At 43.2% G+C, this 27,098-nt stretch overlaps 1 protein-coding gene across 1 annotated transcript in view; it reads right to left on the bottom strand.

The window, feature by feature from the left end:
- The window catches only part of tspan7b (tetraspanin 7b), a 72,356-nt gene that overhangs the window by 20,019 nt on the left and 25,239 nt on the right, over window positions 1-27,098 (bottom strand). The gene's annotated exons all lie outside the window — the stretch shown is intronic.

Below are 27,098 nucleotides of genomic sequence, written 5' to 3'. Positions count from 1 at the left end.
ATCAGTTTATACACTGCGTCTGACTCTGATTCTGATGCAGTCTGATCGACGTTGGCTTCTGTTAGCTGTAGTTTTGGTGATTGAGCAGCAGAGGGAGCTTAAAGATCTCTCTCTCTCTCTCTCTCTCTCTCTCACACACACTCAACACAGACGCTGTGATACGCATGCTAAGTGGAAAACCTGCACCACCCTGTCAGCCCAGCAAGAGAGACAAAGAACGAGGGAGAGACAAAGAAAGCGAGAGAGAGAAACTGTTTTGATTTAACTCTATTTAAAATGCTTAATCAACAACAATTTGACTCTTAGTTGGATGCTGTGTCCAGTATACATGGTGTGGATTGAACGCATGGTCCTGACGTTGTATATAAGCTTCAAACCGGGAATTCCGACTTTCCTGAATTAAAGTGGAACAAAACATTCGGTCTGGTTTATACTTCATTGAGAGAAATGAAAATGAAAGCCCTCCAGGACTTTCAGAAGGGTATGACGGTGTTAGCTACCCATCAAACAAGGGGGTGGGGAGTGAGTGCACTGGCCAATCACAGAACAGATGCTGGGGTGGGCAGTTTGTGTCTTTTTGAAGTGCCATGCTCCGCCCCATCCACCTTTCTGGCCGTCCGGAAAAAAAAAAATCAGGGTTTTCATCTGACTAGGGCCTTTGCATCATGGGTCTGTGAGTGACCTTTGCATCATGATTGTGTGTGTGTGTGTGTGTGTGTGTGTGTGTGTGTGTGTGTGTGTGTGTGTGCACGAACACATCAGTCCTGCTCGCAGCATTGCGCCATAAATACAGCTGTATCAGTGTGATCTCCAACTCAACACCCCACTCGGGATAATGATTCAGCATCTCACACCAACACACACATTTCCCTCCTCTCCTTCCTTCCTTCTTCATTTACCATGAAAGTATTATTTGTGATTCAAGTGTAACAATGTGCATTTAACCCATCTCTCTCTCTCGCTCTCTCTCGCTCTCTCTTTGTGGTGGTGTGCTGTCTATTACACACTCACAGAGAGTCTCGCCTTCACCGTGAAAGTGCTAAATAAGGTGTGAAAAAAGGCGTACGGTATGTGTGCACTGGAGTACAGAGAAAACGAGAGAGAGAGCGAGCGAGCGAGAGCACACCATGACTTCCAGGAACAAGCCTGAGAGAACCGGAATGATGAAATTAAGGATATTGATGGATAACATCTAAATAAAGCTCAGCTTAAACACCTACATTACTCTAAATGTTGCGTTCAGATTTCGGAAGAGAGAAGACGGATGATCATGATAAGGGGAAAAAAAAAGCAGGACGGGATGTGAAAAGGATGGCAAGTTCACAAAACGCCATTAGACGGATGAATGTGTGTCGGCGAGCATGCGTGCGTGCGCACGTGTGTGTTTGCGGAGTGTTTCGTGGTCCGCTATAATAAACATGCATTATTGATCGGACATAAATCATTCAGTGCCTCGTCTGTTCTACGCCCCGTCTCCGTGCTCCTCTGCTTCTCAACATGGACTCTTCTAAAATGGAAGCGGAAATGCGGTGGCAGCAGTGGCGGAAAAATCAGTGCTCCTATCTGTATCGTTGTGGAAACTGTTAAACGCTGTAGCAGGAACTAAATCCATTGCGTGCTACGCTGTTCTCTAATGGTTACAATCCAGTAGGTGTTCGAATTCAAAAACATCTCTCCCTTAATGCTGTCCTCTAGACCAACCACCACTAGGAATAATGCATTTCATTTGGTTTCTGGAAACATAATAGTATAGAATCAGCGCTGGCTAAAGTCGTAAATGACCTACTGCTTGCCTTGGATTGTGGATACGTTTCGGTTTTGGTTCTCTTCGACTTGAGTTTAACATTTGAGCCTGTGGATCATTTTGTTTTAATGGACATAATGGGTTCGACAAGTGCTTGCCTGGTTTAGATCTTACTCAATAGTTTCGCATAGAGATTTTTCAGAGCCTAAAAATGATAACACAGCATCCCTTAACGGTCTGTTCTAGGCCGCCTACTAATGTTGCTTTGTATCCAACCTTTCGGATGTGCAATTTATAAACATGTTTAACTTTTATTTCTATGCTGATGAAATGCAGTCATACTTGTTTGAGCAAATTCAGCAGCACAATTACACAAAAAGGAAAGCTGCGTTCTCTGTCTTCTTACTGTCTGCGCCGGCTAGGCCACGTCAGCCGCATGGACGACGGCCGTATCCTAAAGGACGCGCTGTATGGTGAGCTGGCCACAGGCTCCAGACCCACAGGACGACCCGTATTACACTATAAGGACATGTACAAGCGCGACCTGAGGGCAGAAGGCTTCAACCCTGTAGACCTGGAGACGGCGGCCTCAGACCGTCCACCACCAAGGCCGTCGTTGGGGAAGCCGAGGAAAGGAGAGAGACCCGATGGGGGGAGAGGAGGCTCCGACGCCAGCGGAGCCTGCAGACAGTGGCGCCTCCAGAAATATTTCATAGGGGTGGCCAGATGGGGACACTTAAAATCTTGGGGTGGCACACCAAAACTAAAAGCCATAATTTCAGGATATCATTATACTGTTGTAGTAAACCGGCCAGTAGAAAACTATCAGAAAGACTTAAGGAAATGCCTACTGATATACTTTGGTTTATTGTGTTATATTTAATGTTACTAATGATCTAATGTGCACAGACTAATAACAGTACAGTTAACATTTTGAGTTCCACAATAATTATGTTTCATTGTGTAATGAATATATAAGGCATAAGGTGTACATTTATTGTAAACAAAACAACTACTGGAGACAGAAACAATCATATATTTGCTTTATTTAACAGGAATTTCCCAACAGGGATCAATAGTCTCTGATTCTGATTAGGCAATACAGTATGCTTCAGAACAGTTTTATTCGCCTGTTGCTGTGTTTTTTGGCAAATACATTCACAAAGTCATCAAGGTTTATGGCCTTAGCCCTTCTTGATTCTACACTAAGCACCCCCAAATTGCTTAAACGCTCATTGGTCATTGTACTTCTCAAGGCAGTTTTGATTAACTTTAGCATAGAAAAACTGGGCTCACAGGATGCAGTGCTCACAGGTAACGCGAGAGCAATTTTGCACAGTTTAAACATCTGATGGAAGACCTCCTTATATGACTCCAGAAATGCAGCGAGCTCTATTAAAAAGCACACGTTACGACGCATACTTCCCCCTCTTCTTTTACTAAAGAATATTTTGACTTATTTACTTACTGGTAGTCTTCTCCATCTTCTCCCTTAACTCCTTTTGAGGTCATTATTTACCTGTGTAGGTACAAGCGGCGGTCACGCGCACACGCTGAGCCGTTGCTGTAGGAGTGCGCAAAAGCGGCGGGGGGGAGGGGAGGGGCTGCTGTGAGTGAGGGAAGATGATCTTCCCTCACTCACCGAAGATCAAGAGTGTCTTGCCTGGCTGGCTGTGCATTTGGGATGAACTGCATAACTGAGGCTACTACAATCTATACTGGCCAGTGGGGTGGCCAGTAAATTTGTAGGGGTGGCCACAGCCCCCCCCCCCGGCCACCCCCTGGTGGCGCCACTGCCTGCAGACGGCATTAACAAACACCCGACCAAGCAACTTCACCTGCAGCATGCTCATTCCAAGCTAACCTACACATCATAGTCATTTTTTCAAATCTCACCAGGTGTTACAAACTGCAGCTCATTACAAAGATATATATCTGAAGTTAATATATATGAAAAATCACAGGGATAGGTCACTCCAGTACTGTTACCATGACGATGGAAGACACACCCCTTGGAGCACCCTCCAAAGATGCCAATGCATTTTATCTTGCATACAAAATGACATTTTATCTTGCATACAAACCGAAGGATCTGCAGCTGATAACATTTTGGAAAACTTTGTTCACCAAGTTGAACTAAGGACCACTTTATTCTGTGCATTGTTATGTGGGAGTTTAAAAATAAATAATAATAAATAGATACAACTTTTGCACTTTGTTTCATACTGGTGGAGGTACTTGTCACGGAAGTCACATTTTTTTCGGTCACGGAAGTCACAGACTTCTAGTGCTCTCCAAGGTCAGCAATTTACTAATTTATAATGGCTTGCTTAATTTAGGAATCTCTAGACTTCCCCCTGGTATACTGTGTGAGACAAATGGTACATCTCTCCCAGAAGGCTACGAACTGGATAAAACATTTCTTCAGTCAATATTTTTGAGGATGTAGCTGTCACGGAAGTCACATTTTCCTCCTGTTTTTTTTGTATGAAAATGTAGTTAGAAATGAAAAAAATGTTGGCTATACTAAGGAGCTGTATAATGTCCATGAAATAAATGCATAACATTTTAAATTTGTTCTGGAATTTATGGGCCATAGATTGACTTCAACCAAATTTGAGTAGCTTTCGTCACGGAAGTCACCTTGGAATGGCTAAGCAGACCGTGCGGCTCATGCATCAGCCTATACAGTCATACTAGGCGCTGCAACTTGACAACTGATGATGACCCCTGGCGCAGATCACCATGATCTTTTGAGATCGAAGGAGCCAACTGAACTGTCTGCCTACAATAAGGTCACCGATTTCACCCTACAGCTTGACGGCTGTTCTTGGTGTAACACTAGATGCTGGTTTATCATTTGATAATTTGAATGGAGCGAACATCTCTGAATCTGCTTATTAGCATCTGAGAAACATAAACAAAATAGGAATTATGCTAACCCTATCTGACACTAAGAAACAGGTGAACACTTTTATACCTTTTAGATTGAACGACTGTAACATGTTACTAGCTTATATTTTTTAAACAATGCAGCAGTCTGCTTTCTCACCAGGGGAAATAAAAAATGAGAGCATGTTGCCCTGGTATTATTGGCTGTCTATGAAGTTCCTATGGATGATTTAACATCAGTATACCCCGCTGATCTCCAAAAGCATTATAGCTCATCCTGAGCAAATGCCACAATCACTAACCCTGCAGCTGATGCTAACTTTAAAGGACTGAAACCAACAGCCAGTTGACTAGAAATCAGGTTTAGAAAACAAAAAATGTGTTGCTGCAACTCTAATCCATCACAGCAGGTAGGAGGTGAAGGTTGACCAATGACGGACTCGACCTGACCAGTGATTAACCTTTGACGTCAGCTGGGTATCTGTCACTAAATCTCTTTCCTTCCCTCGCTCTCATTTTTCGCGAGCACTCTTATGAGCTGCTATGTGCATGCTGGCATGAATCATTTACTTCTCAAAATAAATAGCAATTTCACTTGGAAGAAACCACCACATTCATCTTTGACAAGTCAGCTACGCCTCCAGTGTTATGCAATTTGGAGCTTTAGTTAAGGGGGAAAAAAAATCAATTATGGCACCCGTTGGCAGGGACGACGGTACGTTATAGCAGCATGCATGGGAGTCATGGTAACTCAGCAGTTGGCCAGAACTTTTCGTTCGAAGGCGAAATGAAGGTTGGTAAGTCCTTTGAGAAGTATAAAAGCCCTGACGTGGGAGAGCAGACTCGCATTATGTTTAGTATTTTTGCCAATTATGAGATGCACGGTACAATGAGAGTTGATCTGAATGGCCATTTTGAGAAGCCACTGCAGTACCTACAGTATTTTTGCCATTTCCTTTATCTTAAATTACTGATGCGCCTTACTCGTGACCTGGTAATTTACCTGACCCATGTGTTAGAGCAGTTACTCCCCAGCCCTGGATTTATTAAGAGTCGTCTCCATTGCTCCCTGTCTTCCGCGTCCTTCTCTACCACACCTGCCACTTTCATGTCCTCTCTCACCACATCCATGTATCTCCTCTTTGGCCTTCCTCGTTTTCGTTTGCCTGGCAGCTCCATCCTCAACATTCTCCTTCCCACATGCTCTGCATCTCTTCTCAGGATGTGCCCATACCATCTCAGTCCCATCTCTCTTAGCTTCATTCCCAAGTGCTGTCCCTCTGATGTGCTCGTTCCTTATCCTGTCCAAACCTTAACGTCCTCAACTCCGCCACCTCCAACTTTGCCTCTTGTTAAGGGTACGGTCTCCAATCCATACATCACAGCTGGTCTCACTACTGTCTTATACATCTGACCTTTCACTTTTGCTGGGACTTTCCGATCACAAATGACTCCCGAAATCCTTCTCCAACTGCTCCACCCTGCCTGCACTCTCTTTCTCACCTCACTATCGCAGCCCCAATTTTCCTGCACAGGTGACCCCAGGGACTTGAATTCACCAACTTTCTTTACGTCTACTCCTTGCATCTTCACTACACTCTCAATACTGTATGCCTATATATAAATCCTAGTTGCAATTCAAGAAATCCTAAAGCAACTCATAAATCAATAATAATAAACCTAAAGGTAACTATGATTATTGGTGAAAATACTGCTGTAAGTTCCAATATGCAAATATTAACTCGTGAGCCAATCACTCAGCAAGTGTAGTCTCAGCCGGCGCTTAAAAGAGGCTACTGTAGAGCAGCTCTTTATCTCATCGGGCAACGAGTTCCAGATGTTTACACCTCTGTAAGAAAACGAGTTCTGAGCTAGAGCAGTCCTGCACTTAGGGAGGTGCAACGAGTCCCTTTTTCAGGTGTTGTAGTCGTGAATTTGCGATCTCTTGTTGAACGTGTTGCACAAATAGCTGGGCGCTAATCCATTAAGGCACTTGTACATTTGCACACCATCTCTGAGACGAAGACAATCCACTACAGGAAGAAGTTTCAACTGTTTGAGTGTTGGCTGAACGTGGTCAAATTTCCGCTTTCCTGAAAGAATGCGGGCAGCAAAGTTCTGGACTAACTGAAGTTTGGAGATATTATGCTGACTGGTACCAGCCCATACAGAGGAACAGTAAAACAGCTTGGAAAATACGAGTGAACTGATTACGGCGAATAAGGTGGAATGATCAAGAAGATGCCTGATTCTGCTAATCATACTCGACTTTCCCATGAGACACGAAATAAGAGTGTCCACATGCTCCTTAAAGCTCATAGGCAACGGTTTTAATTTTATGCACATTTGAAACTTTATATGTTAAAAAACCCTCTGTAATTTTCATCTGGTCCCAAGACGTATTGTTAATAAGTAATAATTAAAATAAGCTAGCGCGGATCGCGGTGAATTTCTGTTCGGCTATTTTCGTGACCACTCGACGCATGACGTCATTCAAGACAAACAAACCGCTTGAGTTGAGTCCACTTCCGGTTACTTACATTGCCGCTCGGCTTGAGCGCAGAAGTGCGTTCAGGAATTTCCAAAGAAACCCCCATGCCATATTGTTGTGCAGTAAACTACTGTAACAACGGGACCGGTTCAGGAAGAAGTTTTTACCTTTTACCGAGAGAGGAGAAGAGGCGGAGCGAGAGGATTGGCTTTTTCCGAAAAAGGAGAAGAGGCGGAGCGAGAGGGTTAGCTTTCTCCGAAAAAGGAGAAGAGGCGGAGCAAGTGGGTTGTGCGCGTGAAACAAAATCAAGCAGTCAGAGAAGAAACAGAGCAGCAACGCTCAAGCAAAGAGGAGAAGATTGGAGGGAAACATTTTTACTTTTGCTTGCGATTGACAAGTCAAGAATCCTGAGGGATCCTGTACAATCACTGTGGAAATGAGACAAAGGGAGATTTCCTCGCTTAGAGTCGGCTATAAATAGTATAATGCCGCGGATGGCAGGCTAATGTGGCCTACCGGCGCACTGTCCAGTAATCGTTCCCTATATCCACTAGGGAGGGCGGTTTAATTATTCTTCAAAGGGGCTCTTATTTAGTATTACGACAAAAGTAGGAATTTATCATAACTACCAGGATAAATCGTTTGGGCGCAAGTCTTGTTGAGGTCCGGGCTCACCGCGATCAGAGTCGGCCGAGTCGCTGTCCGATTCCAAGGCTGCACGGTCAAACCAGTGAGCCACATTCACCGATTGCTTCGCAACGGCCAGAGGTTCATACATGGTTTCACCTCTCGATATTCAATTTGGAGAGTTCCTACTTCAAAATCGCTATCAGACATTTTACACAACCTCTCACGACCAGAGTCCGTACACGTGTGCTCGGTTCGCAAGTAAACACAGAACTGCTCCTGATCCGTTTGCCTTAAATGACGTCATGGCGACGCCCCCTGGCGGTGAAAGTGCGCATAAGTGAGATGTAAACAAACCTTCGGAAATTGGGCAAAACAGTATATTTTAACCGTTTTATTCAATTTTAGGGTGCAAATTAGACACCAGGAAGATTGAATTCGCTTTTTGGGTCATTCTAGACAAAGCTGATATTCTACGTTTCACCTCGGACCACTGCCTATGACCTTTAAATGAGAGTCCCGATGGGCTCTAGTGTTCTCCCTGATCGAACGCCCATGTTGACTCAAGAAAGCCTTAATTTAGTTAGTGCATTCAGTCCAGGAAAACAACCAGGTTAGAGCAACAGTCGAATTGGATAGAGGACCCTTGATACTGTCCAAATGGGACCAAAGACCCCTGATACATTCTAACACAAGAATCTGTACTGTACTGATGACCCGTTCCCTAAGGACTACTTTCGATCTATAGATCCCTACCACTGAAGTCACACTTATATTAGCAACCGTTGCTACCCTCGTCCTGGGGGACAAGCAAACTTTGTTTGCGTACTGAAGACAAGCGATATTGAAGATCTCAGACACCTGTAGTTCGAAGAAAACTACAGCTAAAAAACCTTTACTACCAGATTACTTGGATAATGTAAGTCAGAAAGAAGCAAAGGAAAGATATTTAGAGGAATTAGAGTTTATTAATGGTTATGATCCATACAAAATTCCTCGAAACGACTGGAGTGACGATGTAGATTTATGGCTTAGCATTACCTACATAGATGTTGGAATGTATCGTCTCACTGCATTTTCTCCATGCTCTTCCAAGTTTTCATCTGTTTGTCCGTGTAGAACGATGTCTGCAGCACCAGGTAGTTTGAGATGTCAGGGAACTCAACGGATAGTTTTTCAAATCATGAGAAAAATCCTTCTTTTTTAACAAGTAAGGATCTATCCCATCGTAAAGCGCAACTTTCTGAAGGTATCTTGATTGTGCATTGGCCTCAAAATTGCAAGAATAACCCGGGACGGTTTCACTAGCTCTTTACATAACGGCAGCCAAATCAGTTTGCCTGACCACCACTTCATTCACCAGAAGTAAACTCGCAAGCAAAAGTCATGTGACTGAATACAACCTATATTCTATTCCATGTTAACCACTCACAAAGAATGACCAAAAAACCTTTAACTCCGTGGACTGTCGGTGAAGAAAAGGCGAGATGGTGGGCGCACACTGTGACTGTATGGCAGGCCTTGGAGAGAGCTGCTCTCACAGAGCATCGTGGGCTTGAAGCTGGAGTGAAACAAAGGGATTCACTGACAGCTACAGATAAAAAGGTGTACTGGGTTCTTCCTACTGCTGTGAAAAAAAAAAACAACTCCTCCTCCCAGATCAGAGATATTTCCTTTCTAAAGAAATGCCCGTCAAGTTCCTCAGCCACAATCAGAAGTTCAAGACAAAGTTCCAGGGAGATGGTAATACCTTTTATCTTTTTCTCTATTTGAACAATTGGAACGACCAAAAACAGCGCAAAAATGAGCCATATTTAAGACAGATTAAGCCTTGCTTACAGGAAAGACGGTGTCTGGTTGCGCTCCAGGAGGAATTATCACGTGATGCGTGATGTCACGTGCAAGGGACGTTGGCACTAGGTATGAACACTGGTTAAAGATCATTGGTTAAGGGTCTGTACTAGTGACTGTAAGGTTTTATGTTCAATCCATACAACTACCAAATCCCCACTATCGGGGTTACAGCTGTTCAAAACTATAACTACGATTGCTTGAGCCATTTGCGCATGGCTTTTCATCCTCAAGTGCTCCAGGGAAATCATTGGAGGAAAACCATTGGCCTGCTGAGGGGTAAACACAGCTAATCATTTGAGGGATAAAACCCAACACTGACCCCATTATTACCTCCGCCAACTTTGTTGGAGGAGGTTATGTTTTCACCTCTGTTTGGTTGGTTGATTGTCTCTTCCCAACGTAACTTAAAAAGTAGTCAACAGATTTTGATGAAATTCGGTGTACAGCTTTAGGTTCAAATGATTTGATTGTGATGTTGATAATATTTGGCTTGGCGGAGGTATGAACTCTACCGAGTGTCCTTCTAGTATTCCTACAGAGTTACCAACCTGAAGAGTTTATCCCCCTTGTTGTTGTTTTTTTTTAATCCAGGGATCCCAGCAGTAATTGAAAAAAATAGAGGAATGTAAGAAACTATCACCGGGCGGCACGGTGGTGTAGTGGTTAGCGCTGTCGCCTCACAGCAAGAAGGTCCGGGTTCGAGCCCCGTGGCCGGCGAGGGCCTTTCTGTGCGGAGTTTGCATGTTCTCCCCGTGTCCGCGTGGGTTTCCTCCGGGTGCTCCGGTTTCCCCCACAGTCCAAAGACATGCAGGTTAGGTTAACTGGTGACTCTAAATTGAGCGTAGGTGTGAATGTGAGTGTGAATGGTTGTCTGTGTCTATGTGTCAGCCCTGTGATGACCTGGCGACTTGTCCAGGGTGTACCCCGCCTTTCGCCCGTAGTCAGCTGGGATAGGCTCCAGCTTGCCTGCGACCCTGTAGAAGGATAAAGCGGCTAGAGATAATGAGATGAGATGAGATGAGATTAAACATAGAAAAGCAACAGAATTTAACAATGTGTATCTATTTGATGCCATATTTTGTAATCAATGACATAAGTGGCAAAAAAAAAATTTATAAAAATTAGACGAAAATGTAGCTTTGAAGAATATACTTGCCTAAATATTCCACTGATTGTTATAACAATAGCATCCATAGTTCATCTCATTTGTTTATTTTTTTTGTTTCAAGTTAATGTCAAAACTAGTCTAATATAAGCCACATTCATTTTTCAAAAATCATGAATATGAGCAGAAATCAATGATTCATACTGGATACTGTACTGGATACTGTATCATCCCAAATACTGGAGATATTTGATTTAAACCTCTCTCTTTGAAAGGTTTCACTGCAAAGGAATGTAATGCTCTTTTCTGGGGTGCATTCTGTCTTTCCTCCAGTTTTCTCTGCTTTTGTTTCTCTGATCTTTCCTTTCTGCTTTTCTGATGTTCCTGCAGTGCTCTGAATTAAGTTCAACGCATTAGAAACAAAAGCACGAACGGAGTTAAAACATGTTTTCTAGCAAATGGGCGCAGCCATATTGTTTTCTTGTTCTATCGCGTACAGTCCCGCGGTCAGTGTTGCCAGATACTCCTGACGTTTTCCAGCCCAAAATATGTTCAAAACCCGCCAAAATGCACTTGAAACCCCCCAACTGGGCGGAGAACCGCGCAATCTGGCAGCACTGCTCACGGTATTCACGTCAATTTAACTTCCGAGTGTTCCCGAATGTCAACGAGAACAAACGAAGCCGACGAAAACATCACTAAACAAGCAAACCAAATCAGAACGTATTCTGCTGGTCATTTTACTTAAACATATTTTTAATGGATATACAAGAGATTTAAAAAAAAAAAACACTTTCGCTAGAAAATAGCGGAATTCCGCTAAATAGCGGACGTCTGGGATCCCTGTTTAATCTGACCTTGATTCTCGACATCAAATTACCAAAATCTGAGTGTTCGCTCTTAAAGAGCAAGGTCAATCAGCCAGGAACTGAGCAGCATTGGACCACACCTTTAAACAATATCAACCTCCTGAATGGTGTACACGATGTGTATTCAGTTTGAGCCATCCTCTTCTAAATTGCTCAGCATTTTCTCATGACACTATGGATACAGAAACAGATTTTATATCTGCATGCCATTAACAAAGACCCATTAAATATGTAGAGGTTCTACACAGGCTCTCTATGATCATAATTGCAGAAGTAATGATCTATAGCAAGATCTTACAGCAAGCACTTACACTGTGAGTGACACTGCGAGCAACAGTCACACTGTTCGTTACACAGCACGGACTGATCGACAGAACTTCGCAAATGCGTGTGCAGGATGTACAGTGATCTGAAAGAAAGTTCACCACTGTGAGATTCTGTTATGTTTTTACAAGTTGTGCGCCTCTTAGAAAACCAGCGTGTGAACATTCCTGTTTAGTATGCACAGCTGTGATGGCAAGATGTGTGTTCCACAGAGGAAACCTTCCGCGTATATCAGGTCAAAGTCACAGTCCAAATGACCACGCGGTTTACATATTCAAAACAGTGAGTGCCAAAGAGCTCCGTAATTTCTCTGGAAACTGTTTCCTTGATTAAATCTAACCAGGAAAACTGGTTCTGTTCATCATAATTCAGCCTGCTCTTCCCATGTTTAACCATGACACTACCACAAACTGATAGCTTGATGCCATTCAGATGTGATCAAAGACCCTTCCTGCCCTCCGAATAACACCAAGTACATCTGATGCTGTTTGAATGGCACTGAAGACTCCTGATGCAATCCAAACAGGATCATAAAACACTTAGCATGGAAAAATTCACCCAATTCACGACTTGATTCAATTCACGATATTGGGTTCAACAATTAATTTTTCCCACGATATTTTTGAAAAAATATTAAACGTAGAAAATATTATTTCCAAAAAATGCAACATTTATTTTCCTATTCTTTATCAACTTAAACATTCTTTTTGTTAAATAAAAAAAACTCCTTTGTTTTATTTTCTTAATACCCAAAAATGATTATTTACCCACATTTAACTGATATTCATTTTTCTTCTCTTTTCCTGAACTTTCAGCAGTCTACAAAAAGAGAGTGCCGATTTGCACAACAGTTCTTTCCCATTTTAGATCTGATTTTTTGTGTATTTTTGTGGCATTAGAGCTGTTTTTTTCCACTTACGGTGAAGTCATGTGCATTCCGGCTATTATGCGTTATCCGGCTCTTGATGCTGTCCAAACGGGAGCGGGATCTCTTGATGCTGTCCAAACGGGAGCGGGGTCTCTTGATGCTGTCCAAACGGGAGCGGGGTCTCTTGATGCTGCCCAAACGGGAGCGGGGTCTCTTGATGCTGTCCAAACGGGAGCGGGGTCTCTTGATGCTGCCCAAACGGGAGCGGGGTCTCTTGATGCTGTCCAAACGGGAGAGGGGTCTCTTGATGCTGCCCAAACGGGAGAGGGGTCTCTTGATGCTGTCCAAACGGGAGCGGGGTCTCTTGATGCTGCCCAAACGGGAGCGGGGTCTCTTGATGCTGTCCAAACGGGAGAGGGGTCTCTTGATGCTGTCCAAACGGGAGAGGGGTCTCTTGATGCTGTCCAAACGGGAGCGGGGTCTCTTGATGCTGTCCAAACGGGAGCGGGGTCTCTTGATGCTGTCCAAACGGGAGCGGGATCTCTTGATGCTGCCCAAACGGGAGAGGGGTCTCTTGATGCTGTCCAAACGGGAGAGGGGTCTCTTGATGCTGCCCAAACGGGAGCGGGGTCTCTTGATGCTGTCCAAACGGGAGCGGGGTCTCTTGATGCTGTCCAAACGGGAGCGGGATCTCTTGATGCTGCCCAAACGGGAGAGGGGTCTCTTGATGCTGTCCAAACGGGAGCGGGGTCTCTTGATGCTGCCCAAACGGGAGCGGGGTCTCTTGATGCTGCCCAAACGGGAGAGGGGTCTCTTGATGCTGTCCAAACGGGAGAGGGGTCTCTTGATGCTGCCCAAACGGGAGCGGGGTCTCTTGATGCTGCCCAAACGGGAGAGGGGTCTCTTGATGCTGTCCAAACGGGAGAGGGGTCTCTTGATGCTGTCCAAACGGGAGAGGGGTCTCTTGATGCTGTCCAAACGGGAGAGGGGTCTCTTGATGCTTTCCAAACGGGAGAGGGGTCTCTTGATGCTGTCCAAACGGGAGAGGGGTCTCTTGATGCTGTCCAAACGGGAGAGGGGTCTCTTGATGCTGTCCAAACGGGAGAGGGGTCTCTTGATGCTGTCCAAACGGGAGAGGGGTCTCTTGATGCTGTCCAAACGGGAGAGGGGTCTCTTGATGCTTCCCAAACGGGAGAGGGGTCTCTTGATGCTGCCCAAACGGGAGAGGGGTCTCTTGATGCTGCCCAAACGGGAGAGGGGTCTCTTGATGCTGCCCAAACGGGAGCGGGGTCTCTTGATGCTGCCCAAACGGGAGCGGGGTCTCTTGATGCTGCCCAAACGGGAGAGGGGTCTCTTGATGCTGTCCAAACGAGAGAGGGGTCTCTTGATGCTGTCCAAACGGGAGAGGGGTCTCTTGATGCTGTCCAAACGGGAGAGGGGTCTCTTGATGCTGTCCAAACGGGAGCGGGGTCTCTTGATGCTGTCCAAACGGGAGAGGGGTCTCTTGATGCTGTCCAAACGGGAGCGGGGTCTCTTGATGCTGTCCAAACGGGAGCGGGGTCTCTTGATGCTGTCCAAACGGGAGCGGGGTCTCTTGATGCTGTCCAAACGGGAGCGGGGTCTCTTGATGCTGTCCAAACGGGAGAGGGATCTCTTGATGCTGTTCAAACGGGAGCGGGGTCTCTTGATGCTGTCCAAACGGGAGAGGGGTCTCTTGATGCTGTCCAAACGGGAGCGGGGTCTCTTGATGCTCTCCAAACGGGAGCGGGGTCTCTTGATGCTCTCCAAACGGGAGCGGGGTCTCTTGATGCTGTCCAAACGGGAGCGGGATCTCTTGATGCTGTCCAAACGGGAGCGGGGTCTCTTGATGCTGCCCAAACGGGAGAGGGGTCTCTTGATGCTGCCCAAACGGGAGAGGGGTCTCTTGATGCTGTCCAAACGGGAGAGGGGTCTCTTGATGCTGTCCAAACGGGAGCGGGGTCTCTTGATGCTGCCCAAACGGGAGCGGGGTCTCTTGATGCTGCCCAAACGGGAGCGGGGTCTCTTGATGCTGTCCAAACGGGAGAGGGGTCTCTTGATGCTGTCCAAACGGGAGCGGGGTCTCTTGATGCTGTCCAAACGGGAGCGGGATCTCTTGATGCTGTCCAAACGGGAGCGGGATCTCTTGATGCTGTCCAAACGGGAGAGGGGTCTCTTGATGCTGTCCAAACGGGAGAGGGATCTCTTGATGCTGTTCAAACGGGAGCAGGGTCTCTTGATGCTGTCCAAACGGGAGAGGGACCTCTTGATACTGTCCAAATGGGACCAAAGTATCTTGATGCACTCTGAATGGTCATGGAGATCCTGGATGCTTTTCAAGTGGGACAGCAGACCCATGATCCTGTTCAAATGGAGCAAGGAGCTGAACAGGCTTGAAGACTTTAATGCTGTCCAAATAAGTTTAAAGATCCTTGATACCATCTGAATGAGAAGAAAGACCCTTGATGCCTTCTACAGTGGTGCTTGAAAGCTTGTGAACCCTTTAGAATTTTCTATATTTCTGCATAAATAGGACCTAAAACATCAGATTTTCACACAAGTCCTAAAAGTAGGTAAAGAGAACCCAGTTAAACAAATGAGACAAAAATATTTTACTTGGTCATTTATTTATTGAGGAAAATGAGCCAATATTACATATCTGTGAGTGGCAAAAGTATGTAATCCTTTGCTTTCAGTATCTGGTGTGACCCCCTTATGCAGCAATAACTGCAACTAAACATCTGCGGTAACTGTTGATCAGTCCTGCACACCGGCTTGGAGGAATTTTAGCCCATTCCTCCATACAGAACAGCTTCAACTCTGGGATGTTGGTGGGTTTCCTCACATGAACTGCTCGCTTCAGGTCCTTCCACAACATTTTAGGTCAGGACTTTGACTTGGCCATTCCAAAACATTAACTTTATTCTTCTTTAACTATTCTTTGGTAGAACGACTTGTGTGCTTAGGGTCGTTGTCTTGCTGCATGACCCACTTTCTCTTGAGATTCAGTTCATGGACAGATGTCCTGACATTTTCCTTTAGAATTCCCTGGTATAATTCAGAATTAATTGTTCCATCAATGATGGCAAGCCGTCCTGGCCCAGATGCAGCAAAACAGGCCCAAACCATGATACTACCACCACCATGTTTCACAGATGGGATACGGTTCTTATGCTGGAATGCAGTGTTTTCCTTTCTCCAAACATAACGCTTCTCATTTAAACCAAAAAGTTCTATTTTGGTCTCATCCGTCTACAAAACATTTTTCCAATAGCCTTCTGGCTTGTCCACGTGATCTTTAGCAAACTGCAGACGAGCAGCAATGTTCTTTTTGGAGAGCAGTGGCTTTCTCCTTGCAACCCTGTCATGCACACCATTGTTGTTCAGTGTTCTCCTGATGGTGGACTCATGAACATTAACATTAGCCAATGTGAGAGAGGCCTTCAGTTGCTTAGAAGTTACCCTGGGGTCCTTTGTGACCTCGCCGACTATTACGCGCCTTGCTCTTGGAGTGATCTTTGTTGGTCGACCACCCCTGGGGAGGGTAACAATGGTCTTGAATTTCCTCCATTTGTACACAATCTGTCTGACTGTGGATTGGTGGAGTCCCAAACTCTTTCGAGATGGTTTTGTAACCTTTTCCAGCCTGATGAGCATCAACAACGCTTTTTCTGAGGTCCTCAGAAATCTCCTTTGTTCGTGCCATGATACACTTCCACAAACGTGTTGTGAAGATCAGATCAGACTTTGATAGATCCCTGTTCTTTAAATAAAACAGGGTGCCCACTCACACCTGATTGTCATCCCATTGATTGAAAACACCTGACTCTAATTTCACCTTCAAATTAACTGCTAATCCTAGAGGTTCACATACTTTTGCCACTCACAGATATGTAATATTGCATCATTTTCCTCAATAAATAAATGACCAAGTATAATATTTTTGTCTCATTTGTTTAACTGGGTTCTCTTTATCTACTTTTAGGACTTGTGTGATGTTTTAGGTCATATTTATGCAGAAATATAGAAAATTCTAAAGGTTTCACAAACTTTGAAGCACCACTGTAAATAGAACTGGGCAACCTGATGTCTTCCAGGTGGGATAGAAGACATCTGATGCCTTCACTGATGCCTTCTGAATTGGTCGGAGATCTCTAATACTCTCTAAACTGGACAGAAGACAAATGGTCTTCAAAAAAGGACAAAAGACCTGAGATACCTTCTCAAGGGGACTCTTGATATTCTCCAAACTGGACCATCAATGCATTTAGAACGGGACAGACTTTTCCATGGAGCACAAGTGCAACATAGCAAGACTGACGGTACTTTGACCTGCCAATGAGAACAAGCGTGAACTTGCTGAATAACAAGATACAAGCTATATCACAAATTCCCTGCATATACCTCGAAAGAAGTCCATGTTTCATCTATGGCTCACTCGATATGGTTATAAATATGCTTGACGTTGCTTCATTTTAAAATACAGTGAGCTGGAATACTGAGGCAAAACACATCACCCTATCAAGGAAGGAAGCCTGTATCCATGGCAACAGTAATCCCCACACCCTGGTATAACCTCCATCCCTGTAGCAAGCACATTACATGGATGCACACACACACACACACGCCCATATCTCTTTCCAGCCTAGCTTTTTTATTTGAACATCTCCCTCTCTTTCTCTCTCTCTCGCTCTCTCGCTCTGTCCTGGTAATCAGGTAAACACCATCCGGCAAAACAACACTCATCTCTCTCTGGTTGGACAGAATATTCTGGAGATGATTTCTGATCTTCTGGCTCGAGTCATCATGAGTCATTATTACACCGACTGTCCACGTTCCTCGGTTTTTCTCTCTTCAGAATCTCTCTTCTCTCTCTCTGTATGACTGATATATGATTTGGTGTTTTAACACACACACGCACACACACCACATGGAAATAAAAGCAAACCACCACACATCACATGTACACACATCAAAGTGAGGATCTAACACTTCCTCTCGTTTTTGGAGAATTGTTTTTCTTCACATCTCTGTGTTTCTGTCTCTCGCCACAAAGGATTGATGTTCATATTTAGCAAAATCAAAGCCAAAGCACAGAGAACCACCAAAGCTACAAATATCAGATCTTGGTAATTGCTTTCTTCTTGGGATATTATACTCTCACAGTGACGCATTCGATTACAACTTGCAGAAAGGAAACTTGTACCCTAACACCATGCTTTTCAAACACGTCTAAGTTCTCATTATGAGATCGCCTTCTATGCGGAAAAACGCATATCCTGCTACTTCAAATTTGTCCAAAATAAGGATACTTTAAGATAGTTATCATACTGAATAGGATACACTTCACAAGAATGTTGCCTAATAAGGGATGGATAATAAACCAAAGTGTGCCTGATGACAATACCATGTGTGTTCAATATCTTGGTATATTTTAGAGTTGAACATTGGGATTGGGATCTCATGGGACCCAGTGAGTTTTTGGGACAAAGAGAGATAGGACATAGTTGCTGTTTTAGGGCCAATGATTTTCCGCGATCGCGGAAAACGGACAGAAATTACGGAATTTTTATAGTGAAACGGATTTTTGACTGCCAAACGGAATTTTTGGAAATAATGTTTTTTTAGTACATCTGCGCTTGTATTCATTTTTTCAACATTGCTCGCGTGTCAAAGTGTAACTGCCGCAGAAGGCAGCTTTGTCGGCGATTGTGATTGGCTTGTGGCACATCTAGCCAGCCAATGAGCTGCTCGTTTACAGATTCGCTCCCCGCGTCGCAACCAGAATGGCGACCGCGAGAAAGAAACGAACGCATCCTATCAGTAGAGTTACGGCTTCTGAGCGTGCGAAGCAATTTCCAGACGATTTCTACTCTGACAGTGACATTTTATTTTGTAAGTTTTGTGACCACAGCATTGATTTCGTCAGGGTTGACACGTGCAAGGACCACCTGAAATCCAAAAAACACGCGCTTCATAAACATCTTCCAAATGACAGAAGATTCAGTCTCACAGAGACCAACACTAAACAACTTATGATGCTCGATCATAATGGCGATCTCGAGCAGCGTTTCTCGGTACTCTGAGAGCGCGCAATGATTGATCTGCAAGGAATATTCAGGACTGTCATTACAATCAAAGTTAAACTATTCTCGTCTGTTTGAGAGTGCGTTCTGTGTTCTGTTAGGAAACACTGTTTCATGAGTTTGTGGTGGACTAGAAAAGATGGATATAGACTAGAGTAATATTTTTAAACAGTCAGTTATGAGCAATTCCAGCGTTATGGACGTGACACTTGAACTCAAAATGGCAACAAATGACCCAGTGCATGTTTTATTGTCTCCCAGTATTTAAACAGGTGTTGCATATTTTAAGGCTGTACCATACTGGAGAAGTGATAGAACAAGAACAATTCCCACAGTACATCTAGGGCATGCCAGAAAACGCCAATAAAAGATGCGTTATGGATGTGACAGAAAAAGTATCACTTTTCTTGGGTGACTGTACATTTTTATCAAACTCTGTGAAATTGTAAACCTAATGTCGAAATGGAGATATCCGTTTGATAGAGGGGTCCAAGGTGAATATTCAAAAATCTTTGTTTAAAATATTTTGTATTTCATGCAGAGTTTCGGAAGGAAAAGTCAGCGTTATGGATGTGACGAAATTCCGTTATGGATGTGACGCGTCTGAAATAGACATGGCATATGTTTAGAAAATCAGCAATTTAACCACCATAACCCTTTGAAAAACTCTCTAAATATCAGCTAAAACTATCAAAGTTCTTAAATAATATTTAGGATGGCTATTGTTTTGCTGTTTCGTGGATTTTAGCATACATTTCTGTGGCTTGCGGCAATAATATAGAATTGTACATGATCAAAGTTGATTTTAGCTTGGGGTTTACATTATAAGAAAGAAAGACTGACATATTAAGGCGAAGGGAACAATTCTTGTGACAAATTGGTTCAACTTATTCACATCTGTAAAATACAGGCCTAGGTGATATCTCCCGGAGTGGTTTTGATGTATTACATGTTGCTTTATTTTTGCATGGTGAGGTTGACATTTACATGGAATTGCCCTTATGAGTATTGTCAGTACAGGCTCAGTAAGTATTACTGAATATTAATTTATCCCTATTAATTTATCAGTACTCTCAATATTATATTGAGAGATTATATATGTTATTATATTGCATATATTATATATGAGATGGGTTTTTAGTTAACTGTGATCCTAGTTTCTTGATTTATCTGTTATCAGTAGGTCAAGTAAAGTATTTAGAGGGTTCTCAATCTGTGATCCCACTTTAATTTTTTTTATTAACGTAATTTATCAGCCTACTGTCAGTGTAATTGTTTTATTATATATATATGAGTGATTCCACGCTTATGGGTACTGAAATGGGGACATGAACTTATTTTTAAAAATTCACCTAAACCCATTTCTTTTTTTTACCATCAGGTCACAAAACATGTAATCTTTAATGAATGATATGTTAAAAGATAACTTTAATTTTCTGAGATGTAATAAAAACATATTTATATGCCAAAGTCAGAACGTAACAGAAGTGTTGTGGACATATATATTCTCAATTTTAACAATGTAGAATTACTTTTTGAAACATAGGAAGGTGATGTTTTAGCAAATATAATTAATAAACATGTGTAGTAGAATAAACATACACATTCTTTCAATAAGATTAACATGGTATATAGCTAGATTGTAATTAATTTGTAACAGACGCGAGATGGACAATCGTAACAGAAGTAATGTAACAGACATCATTTTGGAACTCATAGGCTTGACTTTGGCATATAAATATGTTTTATTACATCTCAGAAAATTAAAGTTATCTTTTAACATATCATTCATTAAAGATTACATGTTTTGTGACCTGATGGTAAAAAAAGAAATGGTTTTAGGTGAATAAGTTCATGTCCCCATTTCAGTACCCATAAGCGTGGAATCACTCATATATATATATTTTTTTTTTTAATGAATGACTTTATCATGCAAAGGACCATTTGTGTCTAGAGATGCAATACTTTGAAACCCAAGTAAAATTATGCCAGCCAGAATTACTAAATTGGAGCCAAACAGAACAATTTTGAACTGAAACTGTGAAACGGAATTTTTCATTGTCCGAAACGGAAAAAGCCAGATTTTGAAACGGAAAATCATTGGCTCTACTGTTTGCACTAGAACCCGACCGATAAATCGTTGTGCTGATATTCCCGACTGATATGAGCTAATTGCGGATAAATCGGTATCATCAATAAATGACAATTATAAAAAGAAACAGAGACGAAAGATGGATCCTTCCACCATGTTATGATTGTTGTCATTGCATAGTTTGTCCACCAGAGGGTGGCAACACTTGGGTTTAGAACACCCCAAATCACAACAATCAGCTGACCCAAGCAGAGTCAACAAAGCGGCCCATGACAGAGATCGTCTGTGTTCATGGTAAGTTGATAATTATCCCATGAAATGCATGACTTAAATAATAATAAATATTATATAATTAATATATAAGGGACTCTGCATGGTGTTATAGGAAAATAACACATCTGGAGGAAAAAACTGACTAAATGCTAACGTTAGCAATTAGCATCTACAGCTGACTTGTAACCAACTTTTCTGAACCAGGTTTTTTTTTCCCCTGCTGTAATGATGTAAGATGTACACAAGACACATGACCTATGTTTCGCTACGCCCCTTTCTCTAAGGCATAGCTGCATCCTACACCTTTCCCAAGTCATGGGTGATACTATCATCAATCCGCAGTAGTGGAGCATTACAGGATAAGAAAAGCCCCAGTTCTGGCTGAAGAAAAACAGGCCTAAAGCATGATGCTGCCACCACCATGCTTCACTTCTGGTGATGTGCTTTTTTTTTCCACCAAACGTATCTTTTGAAATTATGGAATTATTATACCTTTTGGAATTGTTCTCATCAGATATAACACATTCTGCCACATGGATTGGGTGATTTAATTGGGCATGGACTTTATTTTGTGAGAAAAGTCTTCCATCTAGCTGCTGTACCCCATCACCCAGACATGTGAAGAATACAAGAGATTGTAGTCACATGCAGAGAGTAATAAGTAGCATTGTAGTTAAGACCACCTAAACCGAGACCAGGTCATGAACGAGACCAGAGTGTATCGAGACCAAGACAAGACCAAGACTTTGAGGGGTTGAGACCAAGTCAAGACCAAGACCAAAGCAGGGCGAGACCGAGTCAAGACCAGGACCAGACCAGTGTGTGTGAAGGAGTGGGGGAGGGGTGACAGCGGTTAACAGGAAGAAAAATTTTAAATTAGAAATGAGTCACGTTATTGGTCACACTTGAAGCAGAAAATTTTACATCCAATCACAGTAACAATGTGAACAAATAAATCGGACAATGCACAGGCAAAGTCCCTTCCAGTGCCAGGACCTGGTCTTCCCACGCAGTCTCCCGTCCCAGTACTAACCAGGCCCTTAAGGCGCACTGGGTGGCGCCAATCTCTGCTTCTATAGCCTTCAGCCGCTTGCGTATTATACAGCTAGGGTTGCAGTGGGGGGGCTGGTCCTCTGGTAACCGCAAGAGTTTGACTCCCTACTCGCACCTGTATTGCCGCATGCCTCGGCAGATGGTAGTAGGTACCATTTTTATGATGGTCTTCGGTATGATCCGACCGCGAGAAGAACTCGCGAGCTCTCAGTCAAGACGCGGACACGCTAACCACTAGGCCAGCTCACAGCTGTGGTCTTGACCGGTCTTGAAATAAAATCTCGAGTCCTCTATGTCCAAGACAGAGACGAGAAGTTCCAGATCTAAATCTTACATAAATGTATTTATACCGTAAGTTTAACCTAATGAGCAAATTATGCATGATAGTGGCAAGGAAAAACTCCCTCAGAAGACATGAGGAGGAAACCTTGAGAGGAAACGGATTCAAAAGGAAACCTCATCTGGGTGATAACGTGATTATAAATAACTCACTTCTATATATATACTGTACGTGTGTGTGTGTGTGTGTGTGTGTGTGTCCCCTATATGGTTAAATAGTGCAATTGTGTAACCAGGAAATTCATTATAGTTTCAACACAAAGTCTATTTTGTTGAAGTTCACTGTATCACTGAATCATAACCAGCTGTTGTGTTTGTGTTCCTGACCCCTGAACTCACTATTTATTACTGGATGGCACTTAGTTTCTGACTCAGACTTCATCAATAAAGCCAAAATCGGTCTGACTCATACGGTCACAGCTCTGGGAACATTTCAGTGTCATCTGTGAGTGTGAAAATCCGTACGGAGTGTACAGAACACCTTTTCTGAAGATCATCTCATCTCATTATCTCTAGCCGCTTTATCCTGTTCTACAGGGTCGCAGGCGAGCTGGAGCCTATCCCAGCTGACTACGGGCGAAAGGCGGGGTTCACCCTGGACAAGTCGCCAGGTCATCACAGGGCTGACACATAGACACAGACAACCATTCACACTCACATTCACACCTACGCTCAATTTAGAGTCACCAGTTAACCTAACCTGCATGTCTTTGGACTGTGGGGGAAACCGGAGCACCCGGAGGAAACCCACACGGACACGGGGAGAACATGCAAACTCCGCACAGAAGGGCCCTCGCCGGCCACGGGGCTCGAGCCTGGACATTCTTGCTGTGAGGCGACAGCGCTAACCACTACACCACCGTGCCGCCCCTTCTGAAGATCATGCACTATTAAAATGCTACAGGCTCTCAAGCGCTCAAGTGCAGCTACCTCGAAACCAATTCACACCGAGAGCTTTTTAGAATCACGTGACTCGCACAGCAATTACGTTTGCATTTTCCGTTTGAAATTTACACCGAACCCCGTCACAATGTCCGCCTGGATGCTGAACTGCCCAAGAAACATTTATTTCACTGATAATCTACACGAGTGTGTAACTGGTGTGTAGTGACTGTACGGTAGTTAGTGATACTCACTAGGGGTGTGCAAAAATATCGATACGGCGATATATCGCGATACTTTGTCTTCCGATTCAATATCGATACTCAAAATTTGAATATCGATATTTTTTCAAATAATAAAATCATGTTTCAGACGGGTTGTAAATCCAGTACGACTTCCGCACCTCCGCTCCGCGAGGTGTCGCTGTGCCGCTCCTTCACTGCAAGGCACTCTTCGTCTTCTCTTTTTTCCCCGGCAGTTGCAGTGAGGAAAAAAAACAGGCAAGCATGGCTGTTAACGTAAACCTAGAGACGACGCCGAACTTTAAGGCAGATGTTTGGAGGCACTTTGGATTCCAAAGGAAAAGAGAAAAAAAAACAGTGAGCCGGACAAAGAGTATGCACTCTGCAAAACCTGCTTCGCTCCAATTAAATTAAGATGCTCCAATTAAGATGCACACTGCACTTTTCAATGTGTTTCAGACAGTGTGTTGTTCCTGCAAAATAAGCACAAGTTAAATGTTCTCCGGTATATGTTCTCAAGTTTACAAAGAACAAATTGATATTAGTGTTAGCACTGAAATGTATGTGCAGTCTGCAGTGCAAGTTTTAAGTTTTCATAAAACAATTTGATTCTGCTTGTTAAGCAGCACTGATGTGTCCATGCTTACAGAAAAGTTGAGAATACTAGCACAGAAATGGGAATTTTCTGTATGTTGTAGTGAAGCAACTCTTGGTTTTGCCAGCAGTGGAATAGAGACAAATATATGTCTGGCAAGAGTGTGTAGTTATGTATGTGAAATGTTATTTTACAGTGGCCAATAAATTCTGATTTTCTTCAGTGACCCAGATATCGTGATGTGGTTGAAATTTCTTGCAATATATCGATTATCGCAGAATCGCTGTACCGTGATATTATCGTTATCGTGGGCAAAATATCGCCATAGTATCGTATCGTGAGGTATCTGGTGATATCCAGCCCTAATACTCACTGTGCTCACTGTTTCGTCACACTTTAACTCACTACGTTGTTGTTGTGTGCACAATTAACTGTCAGAGCACAATGTAAAGAAACGTACACAGCGCAAGATAACAAGATGCCAAGCGCTGGATCAAGTGCTGTTTTATAAGGAGCGTGGAAGCCAGTTGGTTAAATTAACCAATGCTGATGTAACTTTTGGACCGAATGGAGCCCACAGACTGAAGCCAACATTATATTGGAACCTCTTCATATTTTCTGTATCGCACTAAGCCTACATCACACACTCCTCTTCTGAAGCAGTGGACAGATGGACAGCAAGTAATTAGCCTCCATTTCTTGGACGAGTGAATATTTCCCTCCCATACGCTAAAGCTTTTAACATCTCTGCTAAAGAGTGAACTCAAGTGCGGCTTCGTGGAGAAAATGCAATTTGCCCCGTGCACTGATTTGACCTCGTCCTTAATGGCTATCTGCACCTGTCCGACGTCCCCGTGGTCCTCACGTCCAGACTTATTCGTACGACAACAGACTTTTCTCGGAGAAAAGGAAGCATTAGAGGCTCCCAAAGGAAATGGAGATTAAAAAGCAGATCAGAAAGGAAGGAGGAAAAAAGATCAAAAGGGTGAAATCCGGAAAAAAAAAGAGAGAAGAACAGGAATGAGAAATGAAGATGGGTAAAAGGAAAAGAGGGAGAGCACAGAATAAAAATAAAAGGCAGAAAGAGAGAGTATGAAGAGCTCCGGAAGAAAAGGTGACAAGAAAAAAGCAAAACAAGCAGAAAGAAGAGGGATGTAGAGCTAAAGTGATAGAGACAGAAAAAGATGTGGAGTGTGTGAGCAGCTGCTCCTGTTCCTGCTCTCTGAGCTGAGCCACGCTGGAGGAAACATCAGTCTTTATAACACAGCAGCAGTGGAAAGCCAGTGAAGGGGGAACGCCCGGCTGCGTCTCATTATTCAACAAGTCAACAGGCTGAGAACAGTCCAAGGAAGAGAGAGAGAGAGAGAGAGAGAGCCTGAAAGTCAGAGCGTCCAAAAGTAGAAATAAAACATGCTGGGAGTTGACAGATGGATGGATGGATGGATGGATGGATGGATGGATGGATGGATGGATGGATGGATGCGATAATAGTTAGATGGACTGATGGACCAGTAGATAGGTGGATGACAGAAGGAATCCATGGAGAGCGACATAATGTTTAGATGGATGAATAATAGTTGTAGTTGGATTGATGGATGGTGGATTAGAGGATAAATAGATGGATGATGCACAGATGGATGGATGAATAGATGGCTAGATGTATAATGGTTAGATGGATGGATGCATGAATGAATAGATGATGCAGAGATGGTTGGATGAATTAATTATTAGATAGATGATGTTAGATGGATGGACGAATAGGTGACGTAGATGAATGGATGGCAGAATGGATACAGGGATATGGTTTAGATGAATAGATGGTGTGATGGATGGATGGATGGATGGATGGATGGATGGATGGATGGATGGATGGATGGTGCACAGATGGATGAGTAGATGGCTAGATGTATAAAGGTTAGATAGATGAATGAATAGATGATGCAGAAATGGGTTGCTGAATTGATGATTAGATGAATAATGGTTGGATGGATGAACGGCTGACATAGATGAATGGATGGTGTGATGGATGATGGTTATATGGAAGGATGGATACATGCATCCTCCCTCCGTTTGCCTGTTCATCCGTCTTTCCATTCACCATTCATCCATCCGTCCATTCATGGATAGAGGATGCATGAATGGATAGATGGATTAATGAACGGATGGATGGGTGGCCAGCACAATGGATGTATTGATAGATAATGCTTGGTTGAATGAGTAAATGAATGATGGATGGATGAATGGACAAATGGGTGAACACATTTTTATCTTAAACCTTTATAACTTCCTGTATGAGTGGACCTGAGCTATACCGTTAATTACATTTTGGATCCAATAAAACGTTTATTTTTTTGCAGTCCAGTTTCCATCAAATCCTGCACTCTGATTGGCTGCCGAGCGGGTCCGTGTCCTATGATACGGACCCTGGTTACGGACCTCTGGCGACTCGCTCGTTCACAACAACAACAAACATAGTAGCATTTTTGTCAACATTTATCTTTTTTTATCAGATTTATTTATAAGATTATCAAAAATCTTATAAATTTTTCCCAGCATTTCTCAGGAGAATAGCATTAATTTTACAGCATGGATAGCGATAACGACAGTGTTCACAGCGAAAGCGAGTTTTACTACCCTGAGGAAGAAGAAATAAAAGGAAACATTTCAGGAGAAAGCTAAAAACCTGTAACTGTCGCTAACACCGAGCAAAAACATGGCTGAATCCTGAATGACTCAGTTTTGTA

The sequence above is a fragment of the Neoarius graeffei genome, chromosome 27 (assembly GCF_027579695.1).
Source record: "Neoarius graeffei isolate fNeoGra1 chromosome 27, fNeoGra1.pri, whole genome shotgun sequence".
NCBI classification, from domain to species: Eukaryota; Metazoa; Chordata; class Actinopteri; order Siluriformes; family Ariidae; genus Neoarius; species Neoarius graeffei.
The sequence above is the reverse complement of the archived record's forward strand: the minus strand, read 5'-3'. Positions and strand labels throughout refer to the sequence as shown.